The sequence below is a fragment of the Xenopus tropicalis genome, chromosome 1, assembly GCF_000004195.4.
Source record: "Xenopus tropicalis strain Nigerian chromosome 1, UCB_Xtro_10.0, whole genome shotgun sequence".
In the NCBI taxonomy this organism is placed as follows: Eukaryota; Metazoa; Chordata; class Amphibia; order Anura; family Pipidae; genus Xenopus; species Xenopus tropicalis.
Window position 1 is genome coordinate 34,526,581 of NC_030677.2, and position 13,521 is coordinate 34,540,101.

The 13,521-nt window shown below is 38.3% G+C and overlaps 1 long non-coding RNA gene across 1 annotated transcript; it reads right to left on the reverse strand.

The window, feature by feature from the left end:
* Nucleotides 1–6,392: 6,392 nt before the first annotated feature.
* Nucleotides 6,393–8,544, reverse strand: LOC116408444. Its single transcript, XR_004220935.1, has 3 exons — nucleotides 8,503–8,544; nucleotides 7,760–7,846; nucleotides 6,393–6,919 (listed from the first exon to the last, which is right to left on the reverse strand). It is a non-coding gene; the product is annotated as an uncharacterized LOC116408444 (long non-coding RNA).
* Between the last annotated feature and the right edge of the window lie 4,977 nt (nucleotides 8,545–13,521).

A 13,521-nucleotide genomic window follows, 5' to 3' on the forward strand; every position in this document is an offset into this window, starting at 1 on the left:
TTTTGCAAGGACAACTCTACAAATACCACTCACAAGCTTTTAGATCACATGGGTCAAACACAAGGTCCTGCAGCCCCTTTGGCCATTTCATGTGGCCCCTGGTGACTTTGCCTGACCATGCAGCACCAATCGCCTGACTGCACTGTGACTGTACCAATTATTAAACTAATTTTAGATTTTGGCCCCCTTATGTGATTGAGTTTGACACCCCTGTTTTAGATACTCAAGTTTTACATTCAAGTTAAAATATCAAACATTCTGTTTTGGAAACCCTTAATGAATTTATGAAAACAAAACTGAGACAAAAATTTGAATTTGAAAGTTGATAACTCAGCCCCTAGGTACAGGAACAACAGCAAACACTCATATTTACCATTGGTGCAAGGTTGTGTGTCTAGGTGCTAACCTCATATTAACACTGCTCCTGCGCCAACGTGTCAATTTATATGCAGATACCTGTACAGTATATAGGCTATAGTCTTTCTATATGACAGTAAGCAAACTTGGCTTTTAACAGTGTTTTAAGCAGATAGTTGAAATACAGATGCAGCCAAATTCCTTTACCATGTTGTCCCATTATATCTCTTGCATGGTCTATGGCAGTGCTGTCCAACTGGCGGCCCGCGACCCCCCTCTGTGTGGACCCCCACCTGTCTGGCTGCTTTGATGGTTTACCTTTGAGTAAGCTTTAAATGGTATCAGTACTGAGATTAACTGCCCCCCTGCATGGTTCTCACCTCAGATTCAGGCTGTAATCCCCCTGTATTGTTTAAAAATGTAATCCCCAGTGTTTTTCACACCTTTTAATCTCTGCATTGTTCAACCCCTGCAGTGTTCACACCTCAGGCTCAGACTGTAATCAGCCACATTGTTCACTTCTTCACACCTCAGACATAGGTACTGTAGGCAGAGTATGGCACATACAGCCAGCATAGGGCAGGTAGAGTATGGCACACACAGGCAGCATAGGTCAGGGAGGGTATGGCACACACAGGAAGGGTAGGGCAGGCAGAGTATGGCACACACAGTCAGGGTAGGGAAGGCAAAGTATGGAACACACAGGCAGGGTAGGGCAGGCAGAGTATGGCACACACAGACAGCATAGGACAGGCAGAGTTCTGCCTGTGTGTGCCATACTCTGCCTGCCTTATGCTGCCTGTGGGAGGTGAACCTGGCAGGGGTTTGTTGTGGGAGTTTGTTAGCAGTTGGAAATAGCCATTAAATTGTCCCTAAAGTGTGTAGTTATGTACTGGGGGTTGCTCTGCTATCCACAGGGGAGGAGGAGGCATATGGAATTTAAGGGTATGTCTTAATATGACGTAATTCTTTCACATATGAATGATGGTTGATATCCCCACAGTAAGGACCAAGCATTTGGGATTTTGCTGTGCTACCACCATTGTGATAAAATAGGTGTGGTTTGAAGTGGGTGTGGTTTAAAAAAGGGGAGTGGTCAAAACTGGCTTCCATTAGCGGCCCTCCACCATGTATGCTAGAGAAATTCCGGCCCTCGGCACCGTAGAAGTTGGACAGCACTGGTCTATGGTATTTTCTTTGCACTCTAGCCCCATCTGGAGGTAGGATTTAACAAAAAAATGGTGTCTAGACATGGTGAAACAAAATGTGAAAACTTGCTGGTTGCATCAACAAAAGAAAGAAAGAAAGTCACTGCTGCATCAATAAAAGCCTTGCATGCCAAAAAAATGTGTGCATTTCACAAATTTTGCACCATTTTGTGGAAATTTGCTGCGAATCCATGCCTGGCAAAAAAATGTGCTCATCACTACCCAATAGGATTGTTTTGTCCCCAATAAGGATTCATTATATCTTAGTTGGGATCAAGTATAAGTTAATATTTAATTATTACAGAGAAAAAGAAAATAAGTTTTAATATTTTTAATTTGATAATGAAAACAGAGCTTATGGGGGATGAACTTCCAGTTATTTCCGGATATGCTAATGTCAAATGCAAATATATATATATACATTTACAGCTGTTTCAGATACTGGATACAAATCTATAAGACCAACTATTTTGCACCAAAAAATATCTCTGCTTACTGCATTAAATTCTAAAAGTCCCTTAATACCCATGTGAACGTAGCTGAAAATATATTGAACTCCTTTGAATGATTGAGGGTGAGAGCGAAGTTAAGCTAAATTGCTCCATATTTTAAGATAGTTTTACATCTTGTTATATGTTTAAGCACTTAATCAAACCTTATATGCTGCGCTTAGCAGAAATATACACTTCAGAATGATTTATTTACCTTTTTATGAATTGTCAATTTAGTAGATGTCAGCTGTAAATAGAGTGGCCTTTCTATTTTCTTTATGTCACGTCAGGAGGCATAAATATACATTTATGTGCTTAAGCCATACACTTATCGAATAGATCATAAATTAGAAAACTAACACAAGGTCATACAGAGAAGCAATTTTTTTTCAATTGGTAACTAATTCTAGGTACAGAGATAGGCAATTTGTGTGATGCATATACAAATACATCAAATATATCTAAAAATGATACAAATAAAGTGTATACCATAGACCAGATGCCTAGATGATATAGATGACTTGTGGAAGCACTGACTTTGGCTCTGGGTAACAATGGTCATCTCTTCTATAGCATTTTAATCATCTACTGTTATTTATGAATGACTACAGCAATAGTGTTCTGTCAGGCCGTCATCTTTTCCATTACTCTAGCCTCTCCTGGCCATTTTATGATCATCTGTGAAATCAGCTGTGTCTGAGAGAAAGTTGTCTGCAGTAAATTTATTTATTGAAAAGTGTAGGCAAGTCTCTGCGAAAAAGAAAGATGAGCACATAAAAAGGGATCAATTTCAAGGGGGGAAAAACGTGTTTTCTTTGAATAAAAACAGTACTTTTCTAAAGATTTCGCAGGGAAAGTGGTTTGCGGATTAACTGGATTTTGTTAAGAAGTTTCTGTGGGATAGAGAACAATAAGAACCTAGTGCCAACAGTTAATTTCACAAGTGACACAAATCACAATAGAGTGAGAGGTTGCAAATAAAGGCTTCCTGCCTGATTTATAGGAAGACAAAAAGGCTTTAGTGATTGAAAGTGTTACCTTATTCAAGATTATACAACAAGAAACCCTGCCATTCCACAGGAAAATATGGCACTTCTTTAATCTACACACACTGAGATACACTGTACTGCCATTTGTTCCCCTTGACACACCAATATGGGTATGCATTTGTATATAGATAAGCTAGATAGAATTTGTGGACATATATGTCCCCCTATGTAAAAACTCTTTTAACCACTTGTATACAAAATATCCCATACCAACCTTCTAACATGAACACAGAAATAAGTTATTCTTTTTAACACATAAGAAATATATATACCTGGATCACATTGTATATACCTTGTATCACATTGCACAATGCACTTTGCACAAACCTCTTTAATAAAATATTATTTAACCATAATGAACAAAAAAGTTGGGTAACCACTAAATTATAATCCATTAGGTTGGGTACTATGAGGCTGTGACCACCCTGTGGCAAATGGGCAAATGTATAATGAATCAGTAAAATTCTTAATGAATCAGATAAAAGTGAGTTTAGGACTAGCCAGGCCAAAGATGACTTTGACATAGTTGGCTTGAATATATTGCAATACATGGACAAACAATCCCTGTTTTGTCTAAAGGTTAAGGCTTTTCTTAGTTTCCTAGTAGCGTAATGCCAAAATGTCTAAGGGCATGATTGATCAAAATGTGAGATTAGAGCTAACTACAGAGAAATTAACTAATCATTCCTATAGCAGTGTATTTAACAAATGGTGAACTTTCATCCACTGATACTCTTAAAAAAATCCCATGGGAATGAATAGAAAATTTTCTTTGGTGAGCTCTAATCTCACGTTTTGAAAAATCTGCACCAAATGTCCTATATAGATATTGATTGTTAAGTGAAGAGAGTGAAATTGTTTCTGTATTCATGGTTGATGGTTGGATATAGTATATATCATTTTGCTTGACTGAAAAATTTGCGAAACTGCTAAAAATTCTCGAAAAGCATCTACTGCACAACTTTTTTGAAATGCGATAAAATTTGCCAATGGCGCAATGCCGATTTTCACACTGAATCCATGCCTGACAATTCGCTGACCAGATATGGCTTCAACTGAGGAAAGGGGTGGGTCCCCTAGAAATGTTGTACAGCCTGCAAATGCAAGATGGCTTTTAAAGAATTTGGAGATTTTCTGGAGTGTGGAGATTTTGGAGTGTGCGGTGAGTTAAGTGACTTGGAAATTATATGTCTGAACCAGGGCAATGGCTTCTGTGTTGAGTGAATACCTTAGGGAAGGGAATGGGTTAGAAAAGGGCAGGGTCAGTAAAGAGGGGGTTAAATGTTACTGCCATTGGATGAAAGAAGTAGAATAAAAGTAAGCCAGAAAGTCAGGCAGTTCAAAGGGAAGTTCAGGAAAAAGTGGTTAAATAGAGGGGACCAACCCGAAGTGACCAGTTTCCTGAAGCAGCTGTCGGGGGAACCTCCTTCCCACCTCATTTTGTTAAACTTGCAGTTTTGCAGGTAAAATGCCAATGAGATATTCCTTTAGTTAAAAATCCCATGGGTGCTTAAGATGTTTATTGGTCTCTTTGGGTACAGGATCCCATAAGACATTGTTACCTGCTTTTAGATGCCCTCCTGGCACAGCTGCAGAAAGTGACCAACCATTCTAAAGAGGGAGTGTTAGCCAAAATCTTAATTTACAATGTTTTATTTTGAAATAGATTCCCATTAATAACCCAACCCTACTGTTAAAGAAAAGTTCTTAGTTAAGGGGGAAAGTGACCAAACATTCTAACCACCTCCATTTGTGTTTGGAGTGTTCACCCATCTGAAAAACTGTACTTGTGATTGCTGGGTCTCCCCTTGCTATGTGTTTGGGGTGCTGCACCCAGACCATTGGATCAGTGCGGTGAGTATCCATGAAAAACTTTGATTCATGTGATTTTTTTAAAAAAAAGCTTGTCATGAGGAAAAATCCTCCCTGAGCAAAGGGTCCCAGGCCAAGGCACCTAGACCAATTTTATGAAGTGGTGAGCAACTACATATTAAGACTGGCTGACTTTGAATAACTGCAGTTAGTTTACTGCTTCAGAGGGCCTATACCTTGCCCTAGTAAAGACTGAAGTGAAGAAACTATGCAAAAGGAAAATGGAAAAAAAGATAAGAAAACATATATAAAACTGTATTAGTCTGTATTGGTACTGACCACTTGTGCCCAGAGAGCCTTGTAAATGCTACCTGTCCTAAATTTTATGAGTCACTTGCAGTCAGATCCATAACATCCCATTATGCTAAGCTAACAATGCACCAATACATATAAAGCAGGGGGGACATAATTTGTAAGAACAGTCATAAAAGTGTAAATAAAATATTGAGTTGCAACGAATCCCCCTGGATTACCCAGTAAAATGCATGACTGCCTTCCTGAATCTACAAACAACATAATGTTAATTAGATTACAAACATGCAAGTGATACCAAATGTATATGACTCCACGCCATCGTGATTTATGTTGAATAATTCATTGCTAAGAAGCTAGAATTACTTCATAATATTCTTTTTTCTCTCTGTTGTTTCTTTTTTTTCTCTTCTCTTCTAATTAAGCACAGAATGCACTGATATCAATTCTATTTTGTCCTTTTAAACAATGATCAGGAATGGACAAACTTGCGGACAAACTTTTTGATCACTTCAGCGATTGTAAAATGTACCTTTTAGTTATGTGGGCATAACAATAGAGGTTATTAGGTCAATTTATAGCATTAAAAACATTCTGTTGCATGAACATGTGTATGTCACAAAATTAAAAAAATGCACTTCAGTGGGTAAAAAAAGACAAAAACTCTAACCCAAATATGTAATAAAAGGCATTACATTTTCCCAGTAGCTGTAACCCATAGCAACCAATAAGATGTGTGCTTTTAAACAGGTGACCAGTACATTCTACCTGCTGATTGGTTGGTCCTGGCAAACTTAGTGCCTTTTATTACATAATCCCCAACATTACATACAATCAGCATGCATTTTTAGACTCACAAAAAAATGCCCATGTATAAGAGCATGAATAATTATTTGGGCTATGAGACATCCTAATGTCTGTTTATACGATGTGGAAATCACCAATAATGGAGACCATTAAACTGTCCTTGCTGCCAGCGGTGTCAGCCTACGGCCGCTTGGTATATTCTCTCCTGGCTTCTTCTTACAGGAGTTCCATACAAGTTGAGTTCTACTTACTGAGGTAGTGTTAGGCCGGCCTGTGGGGTAATGGCTATGATACATTGAAACATTCATAAAAGCAAGTAAATAGTTAAAAAGCAATAAGGAAACAGTAACAAAAACAAATAAAGCTTTAATGATATTTTACTTGTGTAAGCCTGGAAACAAAATCTGAGTACAAAGGATCTGTGAGCTAGATCATGGGAGTGTTGGTCTGTTTAATGCAGAATATGATAAAGATAAGCTTGTACATTAAGTTTATTAGTATTCTGCCACACAATATCCTTCCTGGCACCCAGCCTGAACAGGTGTGAGACACTACAAACCTCCATATTGTGGCGCTCTTTTTCTTTTTGGTATTCCAAACATTTATCCAGCAGAAAATCTGTTTTTAGGAAGTATTAGTCCTATTATTATCCAACTGAAGCCATTATTGGCTGGCACTTCTACCCCATGGCATGAACACAATCAACCTCTAACTTTCTCTCTCCAAACAGATGGGAAGGAATGTTGGCAGTCAAAAAGGCATCAATGTGTATCAACTTTGAATGCAAGCATTCATTTCTATTAGCTATAATGCAGCTAAATCTGCAGTGAAACATTTGGTATGAAGAACAGAATAGTCTTTATCTTTTGCTTGAAGGATTTAGCTGAAAATACAGAAACAAGAGAAAACAAACAATGTCATTATTTTATTTGAAAAAGCTGATGAAATTCTCTAGTGTGAACAGGGTTTTACATGAAAGTGTCCATATAATGTTTGGGGAGCAAGTTGCTAGACAGTAGGACTGACCAGCAGAGTTAACTCACTTTCTCTGAGCTCACTGCCTTCCTCAGGGAACATTTAACTACTATGTTCTGCCGTTTTAGTCACATTAGGGGGCATTTACATAACAATGCAAAAAAAAATAAATAAAAAATAGCAATAGGGCATTTTCTGAACTTTAGAAATTGCTGCAAGCTATCTATCCCTAATGAATATAACAGTGGCTGCATATAAGCCCTATGGCAGGCACTAAGATCTAGTCTGCTCCCCTAATGCTGCTTTTTGCACCTAACACCCAATATTTAATCCGGCACTAGGTGCAGAATGTAACATTGCCCATAGTACAAGTGCTTGTTAATTGAGCAGTAAAGGTCCTACTCTTATGCCCCTATGTGCTCTAACACTTATTGGATAGAATTATTTAAAATTGAATAAATAATCCTTCCCCTTGGTACCAATATAGGTCCCTTAATCATATGCTATACAGGTACAGTATATGCTACATGGTCTTTATACAATATACATTGCCATATAGGTGAAATCTATGTAAAAATGCATTGAAGCCACAATTACAGGATTTGACTGAATACTAAATTCACCACAAAAGATTCAGCTGAATACTAAACTAAATCCATAACTCTAATTTGTGTATGCCAGTGTGCCAATGTATGCCAATGTGCAAAAACATTTAAAAAAAATGTAGAAATTGAAGAAAAAATGTTACCTTAATAATTCCATGGAGTAAAGTCACGTGATAATGAAGGTTTTGAATTAGTTCTCCCAGGCATTCGGGATTCAGTAGAATGGGAATCTTGCAAAAAAGCTGAGATTTAGCAAATCTCGAAATGAATCTGGCGCACCTCTAATTAAAGGCAGTTTTAAATCTGACAGCCGTGTAAAAAACCAGACACGTGACAGCCCAACTCCAGCTCTGTAGCAAAACCAATCACTTGTGTAACAATCCACTTACATAGGCCACATAGCTTCAGTAGGGGGAGGGGCATTGACATATGTCTCCGCCTAATATCAAATGGACCACAATTCCTATTATACCAGAGGACATTTTTTTTTATACAATAACCAGAAACCATACAAATAAGTATTAAAACATGTTGTTAATACCAGTATATTATAGTATACAAATATATTTATATATGTGTGTAGTATACAAAGTATATTACATTTTAGTGCCTAGTGAATAAACATCCAATAACCAAAATAAACTGGTTAAAAATTCCAGTGGGACCCATCTTTTTATCACTGCAAACGTGCAATGTCTGCTCAGATTCTGTATGTGACTTCCTATACCAGGGGCCCTCAAACTTCTGACCCAAGGGGCCGTATCAAGGGTCTCTCAGACTGTTGGGGGGCTGGACCACCATCACCAGCATCCCCACCCGCCGAAATGTGCCCCAAATAGGTCGCATTTCCCCCCAACTCCTCCCCCCGGTGCTCCCTTCGTCCTACCTGCCGTCCGTCCTCCCTCTCAGCTTCCCCGTCCCGCTCCCCGCTGAGACCTCTCTCTCTCTCTCTCTGCTGCCAGGGGTGAGGACGCAGTGGCGGACTGGTAAATTCCCCTGGGGGGCCGTAGTTTGGGATCCGCTGTCCTATACCAAACATTTCAGTGTCAAGCAGATTAGAAGCCACATACTTCTGAAAAGAAAAAGAAAAGGACCCATAAACATATAAATCAATAAGTGTTACCTAATAGCACAAGCAGATATCTCTTCACAGCATTGGTGTATAATCGTGATTTAAACCCCCAGGGGTGAATGTACCCAGAGAGTGTATCCACTTCATTTCAAGTCTTTTTAATAATCTTATATGGTCCCCGCCTCATCTCAGTTATTCAGCGCTATCAATCATCTGCTATCTCAGTTGGTTAATTGTCGTGCTTCACTAAAAAAAACTGGCAGAAGCAAATGTGTATAACAACAACAAACATTAGCTTTAGGTTTCAATTCAATCTCCCATTTTTTGAGTGGTCTCTAATATATAAGGACACAAAAAGGAGGGTTGTGGGAGCACTAAAGGCTAAATAAAATATACAAATACGCTGGAAGTGCAACTGATCTGGCCAAATTAGCATACATAAGTGAGGGGGAAATTGATCAATGCACATTCCCTGGCCCCATGTTTCAAAAGTAATTTAGTATCTATGCGAATGCATGTATCTTTAAAAAAATAGGGGGTTTTAGTTACAATCATAACATTGGTAAGCCACCATAGGAGGTAAATAGCATGGAGGCTTACTAAAAACCCCTGTTTTGTAAAAATACATGCACTAGCATAGATACTGAATTACATATATAACATGGCACCAGGGAATGTGCATTGTTTAATCCCCCTCTCTCTTCTACATAAGGGACATTACATTTGATACACAACAAAAGTCAAATTGCAAAAGAAATGTTTTATTGACTGGTACTTTTTGACCTGTATGTGGATATGTGAAGAAAGACCCTTTTGTTAAAGGGGAACGTCACCCAAACACAACTTGAGCTTTTTTTTTTTAAAGTAAATATAATTTCAATTCCCTTGCAAGTATGTTTAAAAAAATATGAAATCTTAAAAAGACTATTGAGACTCAAATAAAATTTAACAGTAGTCGACTACCCTCTGCCTGCCTTCAGCCTGCATCCTCCAATCCCACAATTCCCTGCACACATGATGGAAAGTAACATCACAGTGCATTGTGGGTTATGTAGTACCTGCATGCTGTCTGTGAGCTGTGGAAAAGTTGTTACAATTTTTAACATCAATGTTTTAGTCCCTCCACCCCTGCCAGGATTTTTGAATGATGCAGAAAGAGAAGAACTGTTGATATTTGGTATTTGTTGAGTAAATGGTATTTACTCATAGTTTTTGAATGAACAGATTACAGTGATAGGTATATTAGGGGTTTCAGTGTTATGTGGGGCTCTTTAACACATTTCCCAAATGGTTGCTCAGCTGGTACCTGTGGGGGCGCAGTTCGGTAAAATATGCCTTGTATTTACAGAAGCTTCCACACAGTACTGTTAGCTGTTCTGAATTTTCTAACAAACATGACACCTCTTCCCCCTTCTTTGCAAAAGGTCCCCTTTTAAGGTTTCCATCATTACTGACATAAAATATCCAAAGCTCCCCGTGGAGCTGACTGAATCTATCTTCCATCTCCATTAATCTCCTTTGTTTTGCTTCATGTTCTGTAACAATATGTGTATCCTACATAAACTAAGATTTGGGTAGAGCATTGTTAATGAAGGCCTGTTTCCTTTTATAAATATCAGTAATTAACTTATTCAGTTCAGGATGTCCTCAGGGCCTACTGCAGTATATCGTACTGTTAGCTCTTCAACAGAGTGGCTTAAAGTCGCCACCTCCAAAATAAGTTATCATGAAAGTCCAAATAGTCCACTGGAGAGCTGCGGCAATGCAAAAAGTGTCTCAAACATGAGTGCTTTGCATCTCTAAATAAATGTAAAACTTTTTGCACTGATGCAGCTCTCCAGTGGACTATTTGGGTTTTCATAATGAACTTATTTCCCTTTTTTGATTTGGTCACATCCAGTAAGGTAATTGTAGATGAGTCATTTTTGTAGACACTGCCAAATATAAAAAGAATGGAATGCAAAAAGTGTCTCAATAGGGCCATCCTACAATATAATAATGTTGTCTATATAGCGATGGTAAGGACATTACCAAGTCCAGCAATGAGTCTATGTGTCCTGTAATTTGTACTCTGTAGAAATTCAGTGGTCAGCAGAATAATATCAAATTCACACTTGTTGACAATTCTCTCATATTTCTGAGTAAACTCTCTATTGTCCTTCACAATAGTAGGGTTAAAATTGACCCATAGACCTGTTGGGATATGGCCAACATTGTAATACTCTATTTCAGATCCAAATCTCTGTTTTTCATCATATTTTTTAACAGGGAATCATCTGTGGAAGATGTCTAATTGAAACCTGCCTGCCCAGATTTCAGAACTCCTGGACAGGACTCTCCCTGATTGACATTGAATTCGGCCAATCACAGGGAATCACATCTGATGTCTCTGACCTCCCCCTAAACATTGATGTCCCTCTTCCAACATCACTAACTTTACCCCCTTGATGTCACCTATTTTGCCCCCTGTCCAGGCTGCAAAAGATTACAAGGTGGCAACTCTTGCAGAAGAAATCCCAAAACAGTGCCTGTTTGTACAATTAACCACTTTGTCAATATGTCAAAGTGCAGCAGTTGCTAGTGGGTTTACCAATCCCATTCTAAACCATATCTACGTTTGGATATTAGATCTTGCAGGGACATGCTTCCAAGATGTGGAAACATTTCTCAATAAGAGGAAGAGGGGTGAAAATGTTAATATCCCTGCCAAAACTACCCAACATTTCACACAGTAGGAGGGTGGATATGCCCCTGACAGGGGGGCAGAATTAAGGCATAGCCTATACTTTATTATAAAGATAAACAGACTGAGTGTTTGCCAATTATGTCTGTTTTACTTTAAGCCCCTTATACTTTTTTATTGTTATTAATTATAAAGTTATACCCAGACTGGTACCAGAGACACTGTATAATATGTGTGCACGTGAGAAGCATCTCACACAGTACAACACACAGTTTAAAATCAAATGCAAACTGCTATATTGGCTAGTTAATTCTGTGTGGAGAAAAAACAAGATAATTATTCCAGCTTTTTGTAAAGCTTTAATATCTGTAACTGAGACATTAATATTTTCATTATCAATTGATAATTAATCTTCTCAAGTTGTCTTGCTCAATCAGAATGATAGCACTTCCATGCACTTGAAAAAATCGAGTGACAGGTTTGTGTGCTTGAGCTTTAGTGATTGGATGAAGTTATTTCTCAATAATATAATCATGCAGAAAGCGTATTGTGAGAAAACACAGCTTGCAACATAATCAAACAAAAATCTGTTGTAATCTGAATACTAGATATTTGTATGCATAATTACATAGCAAGTCAGGATGAAAAAAACAGAGGGGTCATTTACTTATGGGAAAGCCTGTCTATGGCATGTGGTAATGATGGGGCTGCACTGCACCCCCGGCAATGTGCCACCTCGTGCCAACCCTTCCCCCAAACAGATGTGCTCTAATGGGGTTACTCTTGTTCTCCTTAGAACTTCTGCTTGGTGGGATAGTAATTGTCCCCCACATGTCTATATAGTTAAGTCCTGCCTAAATTCTAGAGAAAAAAAAATAATTAGACTCCATCTTCTTGCCTTAGAAAAGTGGCTCTGAAAGAATATTTGGTTCTGTCTCTGGATCAGTTTTGTGCTAAAAATTTATAATTCAGTCCCCACACATTTAATTTCCCCACACTTATCATTCACTTATTTACAGTATAAAAATACTGTGATCACCGCTTCTCTAGTCTAAATAATACCAACTCGGTCAGACTCTCTTTATAAACTGAGCTCTTCCATACCTTTTTATCAGCTTAGTGGCTTTTCTCAGGGCTGTACACAGTCTTTCAATCATGCCAATAGCAGCACAAAATCAAGATAGAACAAATCCAACATCAGCATATATATATATATATTAAGTTAAGTGTAAGCAGTAAGTGACATTCTGGTAGGAAGTATTGCTACTCCCTATGGTCTCTGAAGGGCTGTTGTACTGCTTTTAAACAAGTTCTTCTCTTTCACTGCAATTTATCAGACCGTAAGAATTCTGTGCATTCACACATCTTTTCTGTAGAGAGCAATGGCACCCTGTGTAGGAGGTAATTCCGGACGGGTACCTTTCAGCCACATTGGCCTGGTGACCTGACCTTTCGTGTCTCTAAGGGGCTGATTTACTTACCCACGAACGGGTCGAATGGAGTCCGATTGCGTTTTTTTCGTAATGATCGGTATTTTGCGATTTTTTCGTATGTTTTGCGATTTTTTCGGATTCTTTACGAATTTTTCGTTACCAATACGATTTTTGCGTAAAAACGCGAGTTTTCCTATCCATTACGAAAGTTGGGTAAAAAGTTGCGCATTTTTCGTAGCGTTAAAACTTACGCGAAAAGTTGCGCATTTTTCGCGTAAGTTTTAACGCTACGAAAAATGCGCAACTTTTTACGCAACTTTCGTAATGGATACGAAAAACTCGCGTTTTTACGCAAAAATCGTATTGGTAACGAAAAATTCGTACAGAATCCGAAAAAATCGCAAAACATACGAAAAAGTCGCAAAATGTTCGTTTTCAAGTCGGAACTTTTCCAATTCGGGTCGGATTCGTGGGTTAGTAAATCAGCTCCTAAGTGTTAATTTTCTGCCTATGATAACTTTACCAATTACATAGTATTTTTTTTACCCACAGAATGATGCAAGTCTAGCAGGCAGAATCAGTATACTATCTAAGCAGATATATCCTTGCCAACTTTAGGTGGCTTTTTAATACCCTTTTTCTTTTCTTGGCATAGCCCCCCCCCCAAAAAAAGTATCATGCATTTATGCACTCTCTGATTTTTGGCCATTACTTTTA